Source organism: Callorhinchus milii, unplaced genomic scaffold (assembly GCF_018977255.1).
Source record: "Callorhinchus milii isolate IMCB2004 unplaced genomic scaffold, IMCB_Cmil_1.0 Scaffold2, whole genome shotgun sequence".
Taxonomy (NCBI): domain Eukaryota; kingdom Metazoa; phylum Chordata; class Chondrichthyes; order Chimaeriformes; family Callorhinchidae; genus Callorhinchus; species Callorhinchus milii.
Window position 1 is genome coordinate 12,718,131 of NW_024704743.1, and position 17,293 is coordinate 12,735,423.

General features: G+C 40.3%; 1 protein-coding gene and 1 non-coding gene across 2 annotated transcripts in view; both read right to left on the reverse strand.

The window, feature by feature from the left end:
- Positions 1 to 17,293, reverse strand: part of LOC103187041 (phosphatase and actin regulator 1) — a 173,611-nt gene that overhangs the window by 93,048 nt on the left and 63,270 nt on the right. The window lies entirely within an intron of this gene.
- Positions 4,003 to 4,074, reverse strand: trnas-uga. The gene has a single exon. It is a non-coding gene; the product is annotated as a tRNA-Ser (tRNA).

Below are 17,293 nucleotides of genomic sequence, written 5' to 3' on the forward strand. Positions count from 1 at the left end.
AAATATCTTCATTTCCGTGAGAGCAAATCTTCAAATGGACTCTTCTTGTGGAATCACTGACTACTGTACACGCATCTCTTCTAAAACCATAAACAGACTGCACACACTGAGGTAAATATTATTTTGCAAACTTTTCAGAAAATTAAACAGAAGTGCCTTAACCGGTATATTCACTATTTTTCAGATTCTACAAAACTGAGCAGAATAAAACTAAATAGTGTTAGACATAAAGCCCCTTATGATTCCAGAGAGACAATGACTATTTGCAGCAAAGTCACACTTTTGACCAGACCATTTTACACGATAACAAACGTCTCCTCCCCCATTGCTTCTCTATTTTTTCCTCAGGCACCAAAGTGAATCCATAGTTAGCAACTTGAACAAGGGCACCTCAACCACAAGACAGCCTACATCTAACTCGGCTGCAAAGTTGTTTTTTCTGACCCTGATATTGTTCAGTGACCTCTCACTGCCTGACAGATCTGTCAGGGACTTTACAACCTGAACTTTTATTGTGCTATGTTTTATTGCTTCTGGTGATGCCCATTTCATTCTACTCTTATCCCTTCATCCAGTCACTTTCAATGAGGCAACTTGGACACGTCTGGAGAGACATCTGAGCTCAATGACCTGGGTCCCAGTAGTAGGGATCAAAGTGTCTGAAGGATATACAGCCTAATCTGATGGTTCTGTGTTTAGGCCTCAGTGACCAGGAGGCTAGTGTTAGGTGCTTTCTTGCATTTCCATTGAAACTGACTGAGGTTCGCGCGTGTGCAAGGCTTGATTCAGTCAACAGTTGAAGGACGGCCTCTGGGAGGTGCTGTAAAAGCAGCTTTCAAGGGACTCGGGAGTCACAATCTGCTTGTGAATTAACTCTAAAAATAATCAAGCTGCAGAAATGCTCAACAACACGGTGCAGTGTCAACATGTGCTTCATATCAAACCGTGAACACGGTGGCACAATGGCAGAGACTAAAAGTCATCATTCTGTTTGTCCTACACATTTTCCCTGTTATGCTATGCCGAGGGGCAGCTGCTCATATGTTCATGTCAACACTGTCAATCAGAACAGACTATGCAATAGGTTGTGTGCTAGGCACCATCTCATGCTAATATATCTTACTATAAACTCGAACTTATTTATAAATTTAACAAAGACAATGCAAGAGAAGTTTGTTCCAATGGAAATAAACCAGAGACTGAAAGGGCTGATCTAATAGTTGATGCAGTACAACATAAACCAGCCTCCAGGAGGCTGCAGTTTTAGTTCATCAAAAGTCCACATTCCCACAGCAGGAATAATGGGCAAAGGACAGCACAGCCCGAGGAAGCTTTACTGCTCTCATCACCACCAGAAAATGCTTCTCTTGATGGCCTCCGTGGGTTCATTCATTTTGCACAACATTGAATGTGGGCAACGGCTGAGGGAGTAGAGGCTGAGAAAACAGTGAATTGATGCTTAAGCCTTGCTACATCAGCACACTGAAAGAGGCTATCCAACCTCCTCGACAAAGTGATTCATGATAAACACTGGACTGTAGCTTTAAACACTAGTTGTCTCTTATAGACTGTAATGAAACGTGTGTGTGTGGTGGTGGTGGGGGTGGTGGTGGTGGTGGTGGTGGGGGGGGGGGGGGGGGGCGGTAGCATAGTTCTGTCTGCAGGGAATTATTTGCACAGTTATAATGACATGACACTGACACTGACACTGACATCACATCCAACAATGCCAATGCCCTGTGGCCTCCCCGCCTTTTACATATGGATCCACACTTGTGAATATGAAGCCAGAACCGCCAACGTACAGGAAGCGTCCACTTACGAATAAACTATTTTGAGGCACACACATGAGGCGTCACATAGAGACTGAATATACTGTTACCATCACCTCTTCTGAAACGAGGATAACAATTGTATTAACATATGTGGAGGCAGTTCTGCAATTCTACAGCTCGAATTGCACCTTCTGACACGTTATAAAACACAAACGTAAGGACTGTGTTTGCTGTTGGCATCAGTATTCTAAAGGAATCTTATCTTAATAAATCTAATCTGCTGCATTGTACGACCATTTCAAATGTAAAACATTAAATTCACATTGTCACTTCTATTTTCAACCACATACTACATAACATTGTCTTATTATCTTCTGACACACAGACTGTCAGTTGAAGTTCCGCTTACCGCCTAGATCATTTTTAAATAAAAATAACTTAGGCCACTCTCATGTCAATCTACTCCATCCACACTTCTACACAGTGCTACAGCTGAATATTTCTTGGATTTAAGTGGATTGCAATTTTACGGGGATCACCAGGGGAGCGATCTAACTCACATGTACATTACAACTTAAATTGGAATGAACGATCTCAAGAGAGGTTCAGATGAAGAAAATAGTTAGGTCATTTGATCTCATCCTTCCAGAATACCCACTCTAATGTCATGCCATTACAGCATCAAGCTGTTTCTTAAACGTATCCAGCATTATGGCTTCAACAATTCTTCCTCCATCTCTGCAATATTGCCTGCCTCCTCCACCTATTCTATTTCTCCCCAACACAGCCAAAACCATCGCCCATGCCTTCATCATTTCTAGATTTGATTTCTTCAATGCCCACCTTGCTGGCTTCCTCAGCTCTAACCTCAAGGATCAACAGATCATCCAGAACTCTGCTGCTTGCATTTTCTCTTGTACAACATGGGACACTGCTGTGCACAATTGACTGCCATAATATGCCCATAAAATACACAGTACAATATATTCTGAGAACGCATTGAGACTTCAACGACGTGATAAGGCACTATATTAAATGCAAGGTTAATATTATTACCATTAATACTTTCTGGTGCCTGAAATTGCCCTTCACAATCTGAACTTGTGCCCTCTTGTCCTGATGCCTTGATGTATCTGAAAGTATTTTTCTGGGTTTGCTCTCCCATCCTATCTCATATTTAGCATGTTATATAACTTGAAAAGGTCCTCTCTGAAACATCTCTGAAACATATATATTTCATGGCCACTAATAAACAGATATCTAAGGAGTATTGGGTATGGGGAAAAGGGCGGGTTAATGGGACTGAAAGGATTGCTCTTTAAAATAGTCAGCGCAGACATGCTGGGCCGAATGACCTTCTTCTGTGCTTAAATTTTTATGGTTCTATAACTGAAGAAGCATTCTTTATTCACATCAAAAGCATCTTTTATTCACATCAAAAGCATTCCTCACTCTAACACTTGAGATCATCAAGAACAACAACAAGATTCCATTTATAGAGCACCGTTCACGTCGGGAGGACGTCACAAGGCGCTGACGTCCTCAATGTTCTCCTTCCTCTGCATTACCTCTAGGGTCAGGACAAACCTTTACATTTTGCAGCATCCAGATTTGTCTACATTAGACCAGGTGCCACCAGACCAGAGCACTGTACTGCTCGAGAATGACATGGGATTTCAACTGCTCTGACAAAATTGTCCTGTTATAGAGATGTCAGATAATAGAGATGTCAGACAAATATGAATAAATAATGCATGAGACACAAAGGGTAAAGAGCAGTCGTCTGTGGACTGAAAGAGGCCAAAGTTGAGTGTGAGGAATTTTTGTTTTTTCATTTGCAATCCAGGAAGTATCCACACAGAACACCTGAATCTTGAAGACAGGCTTTGTATGAATTGTGGAAGAAACTGTGGGTTGAATTGTGGGTTTGACCTATTTTTGTTCCATACTTTCTTATTTACTGTTGTCTGTACATTGTCACTAGCACTTATAATATAATAATAATCCTTGCATTCGATATAGCGCTTTTCACGTCTTCTAGACATCTCAAAACGCTTCACAGAATAGACTGTAAAGTGAATTGACTGTATATTTGTGGGCGAAATGCAGCAGCCAGTTGCGCACAGCAGTGTCCCACAAACAGTCGTGGATTGAAATGACCAATTTATTGTTGTTTTTTTGAGGGATTATTATCAGGCGTGTGGAGTAAGGAAACTTGCCCAAGGTTTTGCCCTGCCGGGAATCAAACCCAGGACTCTCGCTTTCAAGGCGAGTGCTCTAACCACTGAGCTACAGGACTCCATACCTCCACTTGTAGGGGAACAAAATCCTTGTGTTTTGAAAAGCTTTTTACGTGGCCTTACTGCAATAAAGTGTACCAATTTATGGTACCTCAAGGCTGAGGTTCAGACATTAAGAATCCAATTTTAGTGTGTTTGTATAATATCGTTAATGTGTACTAAATTAGCTCTTTGGAATATCAATCTTTGCAAAAAACCAAGTAAACATTATAAAGAACTGCATGATCTCCAACACATCAGCTAGTGCAAGTCAGCTTAGACGCCTTTTATTCACATCAAAAGAAATTTATGTCACATCTATCTATTTCTCCTTTAAGTATTCGCCACAAATTTTCTGCTCTGTCATCAATGGTTACTATATCTTTTGTTCACAATAACCTAGTATGATTGCAAGCTTGTCATGAATTGAGTTTTTTTTCAAATAAATTGTTTTTTTCAAGTGTTCAAATGGAACTCTGCCATTTGCCCAATCAGTTTACTACCATTAGTCTTGGAGATTAGAATGTAATGCGTTTTCTGAAATGGGATCTACCTAGCGTAGTGAAAACACAGCCTCTAGACCAATTGACTAAATGGATGGTGTGTGAGCAGGGTTTTAAAAATATAAATGTTAACCCTATTTCCACTGACATAATAATCCATCAACAAACAGGAGCTGGACCTCTGCTGCAGTTGTGTGGATTGCACATTTCCCAGGTGTTGTCTTACAGTACTTTAACAGCAAGAATTCCATTCTTTATCCCAACAGGAATCCTGTTCCTCTGCTGGCTAATAGACAATGATCATTACTGAAAGTGCAGGTGAGTAAGACTTTTTCTCCTTTAGGCTCCTCAGCACAGATCCAGGGTGATGTCTTGGACTACATTATGCCAGTTACATCCATTCTTTAAACACTATCTAGAGAACCAACAGTTTCTGCAAAATGAAATTATTCCTAAAACACAACTGGCACCTTCATTCATATTGAACCATTGAAATTTACAGCACAGAACTATAGCACTAAAACAGGGACATTTCGTAAGAGTTAATTACGTAGTAGCATCCAATTCCCATTTGTCAGCTCTATTAATTCAAACTCCAGTTAACAATGCGCTGCTGGCCCACAAACAACAGTAGCAATACAAAAGCTTCTGCAATAAATTCAGATAAAACTCAGAACTGCAATAATTCAAACTAATTAACTATTGCAATAAATTGCATTAAATAATAAATTCAAATAGGGACATTGACTGTGAAAACTCAAACTCAGGAGCTGATCACAATAATTCAAATAAATGAAACATTGCTGCAATATTTCAAACTAATGCAATAAATATACTTAAATAAAACAATATAGGTCAATGAAAGAGTCTTTGGTGGAGTGACAGCAACATCGATCAAAAGGCACTGATGTCTCACTGGTTTCTGACAATTGCCAGTGAACAGCCTTGGGAAATGCTATGTTCATCATAGTTTCTAACACTTCTACCACAGTGACATTGCATCTTCAATACATTAACTCACTCAATATCCTCTGTACAAAATCATTGTGTTATGGGTTTATTAGACATGTAACAAAAGGCTCTACAGTAACACTGAAAAACAATCGGCCAATTTCAGGGTTCTGCACAGAACAAATTTGGGTCTTTGATTGTTTTGTTTCCAGTCCCAATTCACAGAGAATGTGGAGAAGTAGAAATTTAATTCTTCCCTGCTGCTTGTTCTTCCCTCATGCTCCACCGTTGCTCTACTCTTCATTCCACTCTCAGTTTGCTCGTGCTGCGCTCACTCTGCCCTCATTCCGCCCTCTCTGCTTACTCCACCTCTTCGCCCTTGTTCTGCTCACTCTGCCCTTGCACCCACCTTCATGGGTTTCAAGAACAACATGCTTTCAAAGTCAATATGCCTGGAGTTCTGAACCATGCCACTTACTGTGTATTCTTAGAATACATTAGAATATACAGCACAGAAACAGGCCATTCGGCCCAACTGGTCTATACCAGTGTTTATGCTCCACATGAGCTCCTCCTGCTCTTCCTCAACTAAGCCTTCAAGCATAACCTTCTATTCCTTTCTACCTCATGTACCTATCTAGCTTTCCCTTGAATACATCTATGCTATTTGCCTCAACAACTCCTTGTGGTACCACATTCCCACTACTCTCTATGTGAAGACATTTCTTCTAACTTCCTTATTTTATCTATTTGTGACTATTTTATATTGATGGCCCCTGGTTTTGGTCTCCCCCACAAGTGGAAATATCTTCCCTATATCTACTCTATCAAAACGTTTCATAATTTTAAAGAACTCTATCAGGTCACCCCTTACCCTCTTCTTGGACTCTGGATCCCTCAATATAGTCAGAATCAGAACGAGGAGGACCATTTTTTTTTACCATTCCTTATTTTCTCTGGAGACAAACTAGAAGTGTAAAAGAGGTTGACCTTCAGAAGGTATTCATAGAATTATACAGCACAGAAGGAGGCCATTCGGCCCATCGTGTCTGTGCCAGCTCTTTGAAAAGAGCTATCCAATTCAATCCCACTCCCCTGCGCTCTCCCAATGTGCTGCAAACTTGTTCTCCCCAAATAATTATCTACTACTCTCTTAAAAGTTGTTATCGAATCAGCTTCCACCACCCTTTCAGGCAATTTGATTAAAGATTTGCATTTGAACCTTTTAAAGATAATTAAAGTCCATGAAAGGAATGGCAATTAGGCAGCAGTATTGAAACCTGACTTGACATTAGAAAGCTGAAGGCAATAATGACTGAATAAGACTCTGCTTCGGGCAGTGATGAGTGGAATTCCACAGGGTCGTTTTTTATTATTGAATTGATATTACATTTAAACTGTGATCACAGAACGACACATCTTGGACTGCAGAATTAACAAGCCTCAGGAGAGAACCCTGATTAGAAAAGTATTCTATCTATCTTTTCCCACAATTGCTCCCCCACAAACCCCCCCCCCCCCGCCCCCCACACACACACAGAGCAGTCCATTCAGGGTAAAAGCTCCTATTAAAACGTGCTCCTATTACAAAAAACTACACATATTACCCCCTTTTCAATGGAGTCAAATATGATTATGACCAGGACCAAAAACGAGAAGAATTTGACTTTGACAGCTGGGAATCTGACTCACACTCAAAAATCTCTTGCCACTCGTGTAAAGAGTCTCTAATTCCAGCTGCTGAAGTGGAAAATCTCTCCCTATGCTTGGAGAACACCCAAGCTGACAGTAACCAAACGTAAACTGCATACAGTACTGCTGAAATTGGATCAGCTAAATCTGTGCAGTTTACCAATATGTGGCACTGGTAAGCTTGCTGCTGTTTATCCAGATAAAATTAATTTACTCATTAAGTTGTTGGCTCACATGGGTATCAGTGAAATAACTACTTCTCCAGATCCCAATGATGTGAGTTTGGAAGCTGGATTCATCAGTGCTCTGGAGGGCTGGGTACCAACCTGACTCACAGGTCACCGAATCTATCACAGAGCTCCACTGATTGAGCTTCACTCCCCCTTTGCCAGGCATATCACAATGGGACCATCTCAACTACTGAGAAAACTTGCTTACCTCTCCCTCCCTCACAAAGAATAGTGATAAGTTGGTCACTTGACAGCTGAAGAAGGCAATTAAACTCTCACCAGAAAGGTGGATGGTACCAGAAACTTCCTGGAGTAGTATTATGGAGAGTAACTACAAGCAAAGTCTATGAGTGATTTGTTACCATCCTGCAGACCACAGTCAAGACATCCACTGTAACTCATCAAACAATGATGCCTCCAGTTGGAGATGTGAATCTTCAGCAATAGGACTCTGTTGCATGGTTACATTCCTAGTACTCTATTCGTAGTCCTCTACTATTTCTTATTTATATGCTTCCCCTTGCTGTTGTTTTACCCAGTTTTCACAAGTGCCATGATGACATCAGCTCCACCTTGCCACTTCCAGAATTATTGCTGTAAGAAACAGGAGGTCCTGACGAGCCTCAATCACCTTCACCTAAGCATCAATGTAACTGAAGTCCATTTAATATATTATATATACAGAGTATATATTGGAGAGCATGGGCTACGAGGAATGATACAGAAACTAGGCAGAGTATAAAAGAATATGTTCCCTTTGAGATATCTTCTTTCAAGCTGAACCTAATTTCTCTATTAAGAAAAAACAAAAACATGAGTTGCTGGGAACACTCAGCAGGTCATCGCTTCGGGTCCACGACCCTTCGTCAGAATAATGTTTTGGGTCGTGGACCCGAAATGTTGACTCACTTTCCTTTCTCCATAGCTGCTGCCTGACCTGCTGAGTGTTCCCAGCGACTTCTGTTTTTGTTTTCAGATTTCCAGCATCTGCTGTATTTTGTGTTTTGTCTAATTTCTCTACTGTTGCTCACAATTCATCGCTCTCTAATAATCGGGATGAGCCTTATTGTTCTCATTTGGACTGACTCTATGGCTTTAATTGTCCCTATCCTCACAGTATATACTTTTAGGAGAAGAAATTTCTCAAACCTAGACCGTCAGCAAGATTAGGCGTATGTTCTGATACAGGAATTTAGCCCACGTTCCTCAGCCTTCGTTCTTAATAGCAAACCCAGCTTTGTTACCGTGTACTTTATTCTGAGACATGTGTGCTTTGCCCTCTGGGCACAATAATGTGTAATGAAGCTTCTTTGAGATCGCCAATCAATTTTTAAAACTCCATGGAGTTGATTTGTTGCAGCCCAAATGATGCACTAATCTTGGGACACAGTGACAAATACTGATGTATAATGCACAAACAAACCCTTGACTATGAATGGTGCTGCCTGCAATTAGAGTACTGTGTATCAAACAAAAACATTACTGGAGAGAAAGGATACTTATAAATCCCAAATATTTTCTGACAATCTTCTGTATATTCTAATAGTTTCAGTATTACTTTCACAATTTACAAAATAATAAAGAAAATTACTCCTTTACTTTTTAAACTATTCATGTTATTTCAGCACATAAGTGGTTAGCTCCTTGCTGAGTTTGCAAATTTCAGGATTCAGGTATTAGGATAACATATCTATGGGTGAATCATGAAACACTGCATGCACCCATCGATCCTAACTGTCTACTACTTGCACTCAGTGTTAGCGATCTGTTGTAATGTGGTCAGGCAGACAAGCACAAGAACATAAGAAATGCTAGACAAAAAAAGTTCCATCTAGTTCACCTTCCACCTTCCTGGCGGTCACATGCACATATGTCCCGAACTACCAATGTACTATATTCCATAATGTTATTTCCAAAAAGAAAACTATCTGATCTGTCATCAACAGAATCAACATTTCCTGCTTCAACTGTCTCCCTTGGGAGCCTGTTCCACAGGTTCACTATTCGCTCTGAAATAGTGTTTGAATAGATTTGTTCTGAATTTACCACCCTTTAATCGCAGGCTGTGTCCTTTGGTTTTACTATTCTGGACAAGTTGAAACAGCCTGCCATGATCTACATTGTCTTGCCCATTTAGAATCTTAAAGACACCAATCATACCTCCTCTCAATCTTCTCTTTTCCAGCGTGAACATGCCCAATTTATTTATTCTCGCCTCATAGACCAGTCCCTCCATTCCTTCAATCATTCCACTTGCCTTCCTTGGATCCTCTTGATTTCTCTTGTGTCCTTTTTGTACTGCGGTGACCAGAACTTTAGTAAGGTCTCACCAAAATGAGTTATACAGTGGCAGGATTACCCCACTACATCCTAACATCTGGTTTGCTTTACTCACTGCCACAGAGCATTGTTGTGAGAGCTTCAAATTATTGTCAATCAGGACCCCCAGGACCTTTTTCATTTTCCATACATATTATTTTCGTTCCGTTCAAATAATAGACCCTTCCAGGATTTTTTGTCTCCTTGTGAAGTACTTTACATTTCTCCACGTTGAATTTCATCTGCTACCAATCTTCCCAATTCCCAAGTAAGTTTTTACTCCTCCCGTAACTTATCTTGTTCACATTTGCAATCTACCACCTTCATCAGCATGGTGTCATCTGCAAACTTAGTCACTGTGCTTGCAATCCTAGTTCCAGATCATTTATAAACATATTAAACAAAAGAGGTCCCAAAACAGACCGTTGTGGAACTCCACTGATAACATTTTCCCAGTCTGATGACATTCCCTGTACCACCATCCTCTAGGTGCTTCTGGTCAACCAGTTACTTATCCATTGTAACATACTTCCACTGATTCCCACCTTCTTTAATTTCAGTACCAGTCTCTCAAGAGGAACTGTATCAAAGGGCTGACTAAGATCCAGAGAGACAACATTGTGTAGTGGAGTCCTGTAGCTCAGTGGTTAGAGCACTTGCCTCGCAAGCGAGAGACCTGGGTTTGATGACCGGCAAGGCGAAATGTTGGACAAGTTTCCATACTCCACACGCCTGTTTACCTAGCAGTAAGTAGGAACCCGGTTGTTAGTCGATTGGCGGATCGCTTTTCCGGGAGTAATAATTCCTTGAAAATATAATAATAATAATAAATTGATCACTCCAATCCACGACTGTTTGTGGGATACTGCTGTGCACAATTGGCTGCCGTATTTCGTCCACAAAATATACAGTCAATTCACTTTACAGTATATTCTGTGAAGCATGTTGAGATGTCTCAAAGACATCATAAGGCGCTATATCAAATACAAGTATTATTATTATCCACAGTCTTACCTACATCAAGCTCCCTTGTCACGCCGTCAAAGAAAAATGGTAAATTGGATTTGTGGAGTCCTGTAGCTCAGTGGTTAGAGCACTTGCTTTGCAAGCAAGACACCTGGGTTCAATTCCAGGCAGGGCGAAACCTTGGGCAAGTTTCCTTACTCCACACGCCTAATAATAATCCTCCAAAAACCCAAAACAATAATAAATTGGTCATTTTCAATCTACGACTGTTTGTGGGACATTGCTGTGCGCAATTGGCTGCCGCGTTCGCCCACAAATATACAGTCAATTCACTTTACAGTATATTCTGTGAAGCGCTTTGGGACGTCCTCCCGACGTGAAAAGCGCTATATCAAATGCAAGGATTATTATTATTATTATTATTATTATTGGTAAGATCTCCCCTTCATGACCCTATATTGGCTATCATTTATGACTTCATTTCTGTCCAGGTGCTCTGTGATTTTATCCTTAATTTCTCCATAATTTTATCCACAATGGACATCAAACTTACTGGTCTGTAGTTTCCTGGGTCACTTTTTTTACCTTTCTATCTATAAGAGTAAGATCTGCCTTTCTCCAGTCCCCCGGCACCTCTCCAAGGATTCAATGATTTCTGAAAGATTTGTGCCAGCATTTCTGCAATGTCCTCCCTTAGTTCCTTAAGGATCCTTGGATACAATGTAACTGGCCCCTGAGATTTATTTACCTTAAGTTTGCATAGCTGTTTGGTAACTATGCTGGTAGTTATATGAATAGTGTCACAACTTCCCTCTGTGACAAGCAGCAGTGTTTTAAGAGTTATTTATGGTTGTTGTGCTTCAAAGTAGACATTTCTGTAGGAAATATATTTGTGCAATGCATTGAATTTCCAATAAAGTGCTTCACAAATTCCAAGCAGGAGGTTTATTGTATTTAAACTTGTTATTCCTGTATGCTGAACTACTGATCTGAGAAAAGGGGTAATCAAGGGGCAATTCTGTACCTATAACAGATACCACATGAATGTTTGTACAGTAGATATGACACAGGTGTGAATGTGTGTACAGTACAGATACCACACTGGTGTGAAAGTATACTTAAGAGGTTGTCAGATGTTGCATTTTTTTGCTGTATTGAGTGCTTGTAGGTGATTGACAAATGTAAGTAATACCAACTTTAACATTGTGTTACCTTTAACTGGAGCTGGAAACAGTGGGGTAGGGTTATCGGTGATCTCACCAGAGAGCCCAGAACAACAATACTGTGTTTGCTTCTGTGCTTCTAAACCAACTTTGTGGCAACAGCTAACACCACTGGTCAGAGGAAAGGTAAGCTCAAAGGATTCAACAGTTACACAAGAAATAAAATCAGCAGATGGCAGATAGTAAACTGCTGCCAAAAGTACTTGAATCCAAGGACTTGAAAATGTTTCTATTCTAGGTTTGTCTGTGGGCTGTTGGCACCTGTAATTGAAATATGAAGTAACTCAACCTTCACGCAACCATCTTGCTGAAGAAAAGACCATTGTGGAGGGTGAATGGATGGTTTACTCTCTGGTTATTTGAGAAGATTTCACACACACTGTAGTTAGTGTATGATAATTGGCAGAAACTACAATACAAGCAATAGGCTATGGCTCGGGGGAGGGGGAAGAAGAAATTAAGGCAATACCCATTGTACTGTTGACTATTACATCCCACAAACCAACATGATTCAAGGATGATCACTGTATAGGACAGATGTTATAATAAATAACCCAGAGAAAATGTTCAACAAACACCAGTCATACAATGTTCACTTACAAATACCCGGGCACTACACTTCACAGTGAAGACCTGAGATGCTTTGATTACATGATAAGGCTCTATATTGAATGCAAGGGTTATTTTAATTTTTAAAATACTGTTAAAATAGTAGGTTAGAGACCCTCCAGGGGCTACAGTTTACAATGAGACGTCTCACCTCAAGGGTGAATCAAAGATGGTGGGGTTTCAGGTCTGAAATGAGACCACTTCTGAGAGTGATGCACTGCCATCCAGTGGCCTTTACACTAGCATAATTTAAACACAAGTTGTTGCACCACATTATAATGCACTTTGGTATAACACAGGTTCGTTTATAGCAGCGATGGCAAACTTGTGGTCCGCGAGCCGGAAGTGACCTGCGGAGCAGTCAAGAAGTGCCCCCCACTCCCCCGAACATTGCACGGGTCTAGGTAAGTCAGTGTTCAATCTGTGGTGTGTTTTCAGATTTTTCTAGATTGAATATTTCTTGATTAATGGGATCAATCAAGAAATATTCAAACAGGAAAATGTATCTTGTTGGTCGACCATAAAGGTTGGCCACCACTGGTTTATGGCATGGGTTCACTGTGGATCTACAGTGTTACTGAAGTGCGGTAAACATTTGGTACATAGCACTCCAGCGTAAAGGTCTCTCAGCAATTGCTGAAAAAGTTCAGTAATGTTATCTGCCTTTGCAGACCCACAAGTTGTGGTGAATTTATATAAATCGTATGTTAGACATTATGTCAAGTATCAGTCACCGCCCACCCTCCCTTTAGAAAAGACATCAAGAGGCGGTCCAGAGATTTACTAGGATGATACCGAAGATGAGTGGTTTGGCCGGTAAGGGCAGACTGGAGGAACTAGGTCTTTTTCTGCTGTAACAAAGAAGATTGAGGGGTGGCCTGATCGAGGTCTTTAAAATAATGAAGAGTTTGATAGAGACAATGGGGAGAAATTATTTCCATTGGTCGGTGAATCGGTGAATCAGTAACTAAAGGGCATCAATTTAAGATTAGTTTGACATTGCCCTGCCAGGAGCGGTGGTTGAGGCAGAATCCATATTAGCCTTGAAGAGGGAACTAGACAAATACCTTGAAAAAGAGTCAGATACAGAGGTATAAAGAAAGAGCAGGTAAATAAGATTGAAAGGTTTGCTCTTGAGGGAGCTGGCACAGACACGATGGGCTAAATGGCCTTCTTCTGTGCTGTAAATGCTAATGGTTCTAAGTCAGCTGCTGTATAACAGGGACCAATACAACAAAGGTTCTGATTTTAAGGGCTAAATGACTGTATTGTGATAGGGTCTGACTACGATGCTCGATTTTAACCCACAGTTATTAACTATGATGTAACTATAAAATGAAGAGGCAAAGCCCATTGTGACCATTTGCAAGCGAGAGGACCTGGGATCGATTCCCAGCAGGGTGAAATATTGGGCAAGCTTCCTTACTCCACATGCTTCTATTTACCAATAAGTAGGAACCTGGTTGTTAGTTGATTGGCGGATCGCCTTTCCGGGGATAATAATCCCTCCAAAAAAATAATAATTTTGCCACTCATTCACGACTGTTTGTGGGACACTGCTGTGTGCAATTGGCTACTGTGTTTCGCCCACAAAATATATAGTCAATTAATTTTACAGTATATTCTGTGAAGCACCAATAGATGTCTCGAAGATGTGACAAGGCGCAATATCAAATGCAAGGATTATTATTATTATGCCGTCTAACAAGTTGTCACTTTAAAGTTTGAAGTATTTTGGGTGTCAGCACCTTCGCCTCAAATGTTATCAGGTCCCATGCTGGGACTTGACCTCATAGTCTAGGGTTGACGTGTCTGTGCACAACTTCATTAGCTCAGTGGTTAGAGCATTTGCCTTGCAAGGGAGAGACCTAGGTTTGATTCCTGGTAGGGCAAAACCTTGGGCAAATTTTCTTACTCCACACGTCTAATAATAATCCCTCAAGAAAAAACACGATATAATTTGTCACTTCAATCGACGACTGTTTAATAATAATAATAATAATCCTTGCATTTGATATAGCGCTTTTCACGTCGGGAGGACGTCCCAAAGTGCTTCACAGAACACACTGTAAAGTGAATTGACTGTATATTTGTGGGCAAACGCGGCAGCCAATTGCGCACAGCAAATGGCCCACAAACAGTCATGGATTGAAAATGACCAATTTATCATTATTTTTGGTTTTGGAGGGATTATTATTAGGCGTGTGGAGTAAGGAAACGTGCCCAAGGTTTTTGCTCTCTGCCTGGAATTGAACTCAGGTCTCTCGCTTGCAAAGCGAGTGCTCTAACCACTGAGCTACAGGACTCCACAACCCTAGTGTTTGTGAGACACTACTGTGCGCAATTGGCTGCCGTGTTTCTCCCACAAATATACAGTCAATTTACTTTACAGTATATTCTGTGAAGCACTTTGAGATGTCTAGAAGACGTGATAAGGCGCTTTATCAAATGCAAGGATTATTATTATTATTATTATTATTATTATTATTATTATTATTATTATTATATACTATCTTTTGGACCCATGATACTATTGAAAATGAGAAGATAGTTCTTTTTTCATTGTGCTGGCTAATCATCTTCTTCATACATTTGATTACAAGAATAATAATAATCTTTGAATTTGATATAGCGCCTTATCCTGTTGAAAGGATCTCTCAAAGTACTTCACAGGATTTACTGTGTAATAGAGTAACTGTAGGCAAACAATGCTAAAAATAATTGTGCACAGCAATGTCTCACAAATAGCTATGAAACAAGCCTACAAAAGATGTCCTTACACTTGACAGTAATTATCTGTGGGCACTTTGAGACATTTCAACATGATAAATCACTATAAAAAAGTAAGTTCTTTCTTGAATATATATATATATATATATAAAATGGGGAACTATAGATCAGTTAGTCTGACATCAGTGGTCGGGAAAATTCTTGAGTCCTTAATTAAGGATGTCGTTATGGTATTCCTGGAAGACCATAACAAGATTAGGCAGAGACAACATGGCTTTACAAAAGGGAAGTCATGCTTAACTAATCTTTTAGAGTTTTTTGAAGATGTATCTAGCAGGTTAGATAGGGGGGAACCAGTAGATGTAGTATATTTAGATTTTAAAAAGGCATTTGACAAAGTGCCACACAAAAGACAAGGTTAAGGCCCACGGGATTAATGGGAACATATTAGCATGGATTGAAGATGGCTAAAGGGTAGAAAACAGAGAGTAGGGATAAACGGATCATTCTCGAATTGGCAGGATGTGACTAGTGCAGTGCCACAAGGATCAGTGTTTGGGCCTCAGCTATTTACAATTTACATCAATGATCTAGACGAGGACATTGAATGTAACCTATCTAAATTCACAGATGACACTAAACTAGGTGGGAGAGTAAGCTCTGAGGATGATGCAAAAAGATTGCAATGGGATATAGATAGGCTAGGGGAGTGGGCGAGTAGGTGGCAGATGGAATTTAATGTGGGGAAGTGTGAAGTTATTCACCTAGGTAGAAAAAATAGAAATACAGCTTATTTTCTAGATGGGGAGAGATTAGATAGTGTTAGTGTTCAGAGGGATTTGGGTGTCCTTGTACACCAGTCTCAAAAAGTTAGTTTGCAGGTGCAGCAAGCAACTAAGAAGGCGAACGGCATGTTAGCGTTCATTGCAAAAGGTTTAGAGTACAAGAGTAGGGAAGTCTTGCTGCAACTGTATAGGGCCTTGGTGAGACCGCACCTGGAGTATTGTGTGCAGTTTTGGTCTCCTTATTTAAAAAAGGACATACTTGCCCTGGAGGGGGTGCAGCGTAGATTCACTCGGTTAGTTCCTGGGATGAGGGGACTGACCTATGAGGATAGGCTGAATAAACTAGGGCTATATTCTCTAGAGTACAGAAGAATTAGGGGAGATCTTATTGAAACATATAAGATTCTTAAAAGGCTGGATAAAGTAGACACTGAGGGACTGTTTCACCTGGTAGGAGAATCTATAATCAGGGGTCACAGTCTTAAAATTATGGGTCAGCCTTTTAGAACAGAGTTGAGGAAACATTTCTTCACTCAGAAGGTAGTGAATTTATGGAATTCACTAAACAGAGGGATTAGGGGATATGGGGATAGGGCAGGTAATTAGAGTTAGGTCAGAAGATCAGCCATGATCTTATCGAATGGCGGGGCAGGCTCGAGGGGCCGAATGGCCTACTCCTGCTCCTGATTCTTATGTTCTTATATATATATATGTATATATACATACGTGCTTACCTAAAATTAAGTTATTTGACATGATCTGTGTTTGTTATTTCTTCACTTCTAGGTAGTTTCTGCATGGCCTCTGAATTAGCTGAGCTATTTGCTGCTCCTGGCAACAAAAAAGACTCTGGTGCAGTTCATGTTGAGATCCTGTTCGTATTGCACGATCAGCTGCCAAAGTCTTGGCAATTCACACAGTATTCAGCACACAACTTTCCAAACTCAAAGGTAGTGTTTTGTGTTTAGTCTGGATCATGCTGCTGCGCAATGGAAGTCTTGTGGAGTTACAGTCCAGTGAACCATTTAGAAAGTCATTGAAGGCCACAGCTTTGAAGCTATCCTTCCATAGAGAATCAACAAATGTGTCCTCCATTTGAGAAACTCTGAATGCTAAATACAATATATCCTAGCCTTCAGATCCTGTGCACACTGTTTTTAGAATAATGCTACCTCACCAAAAAGCTGTTTGCAAAGAGTTAATCACAGTAAACTTTACGTGTGAATGTTTA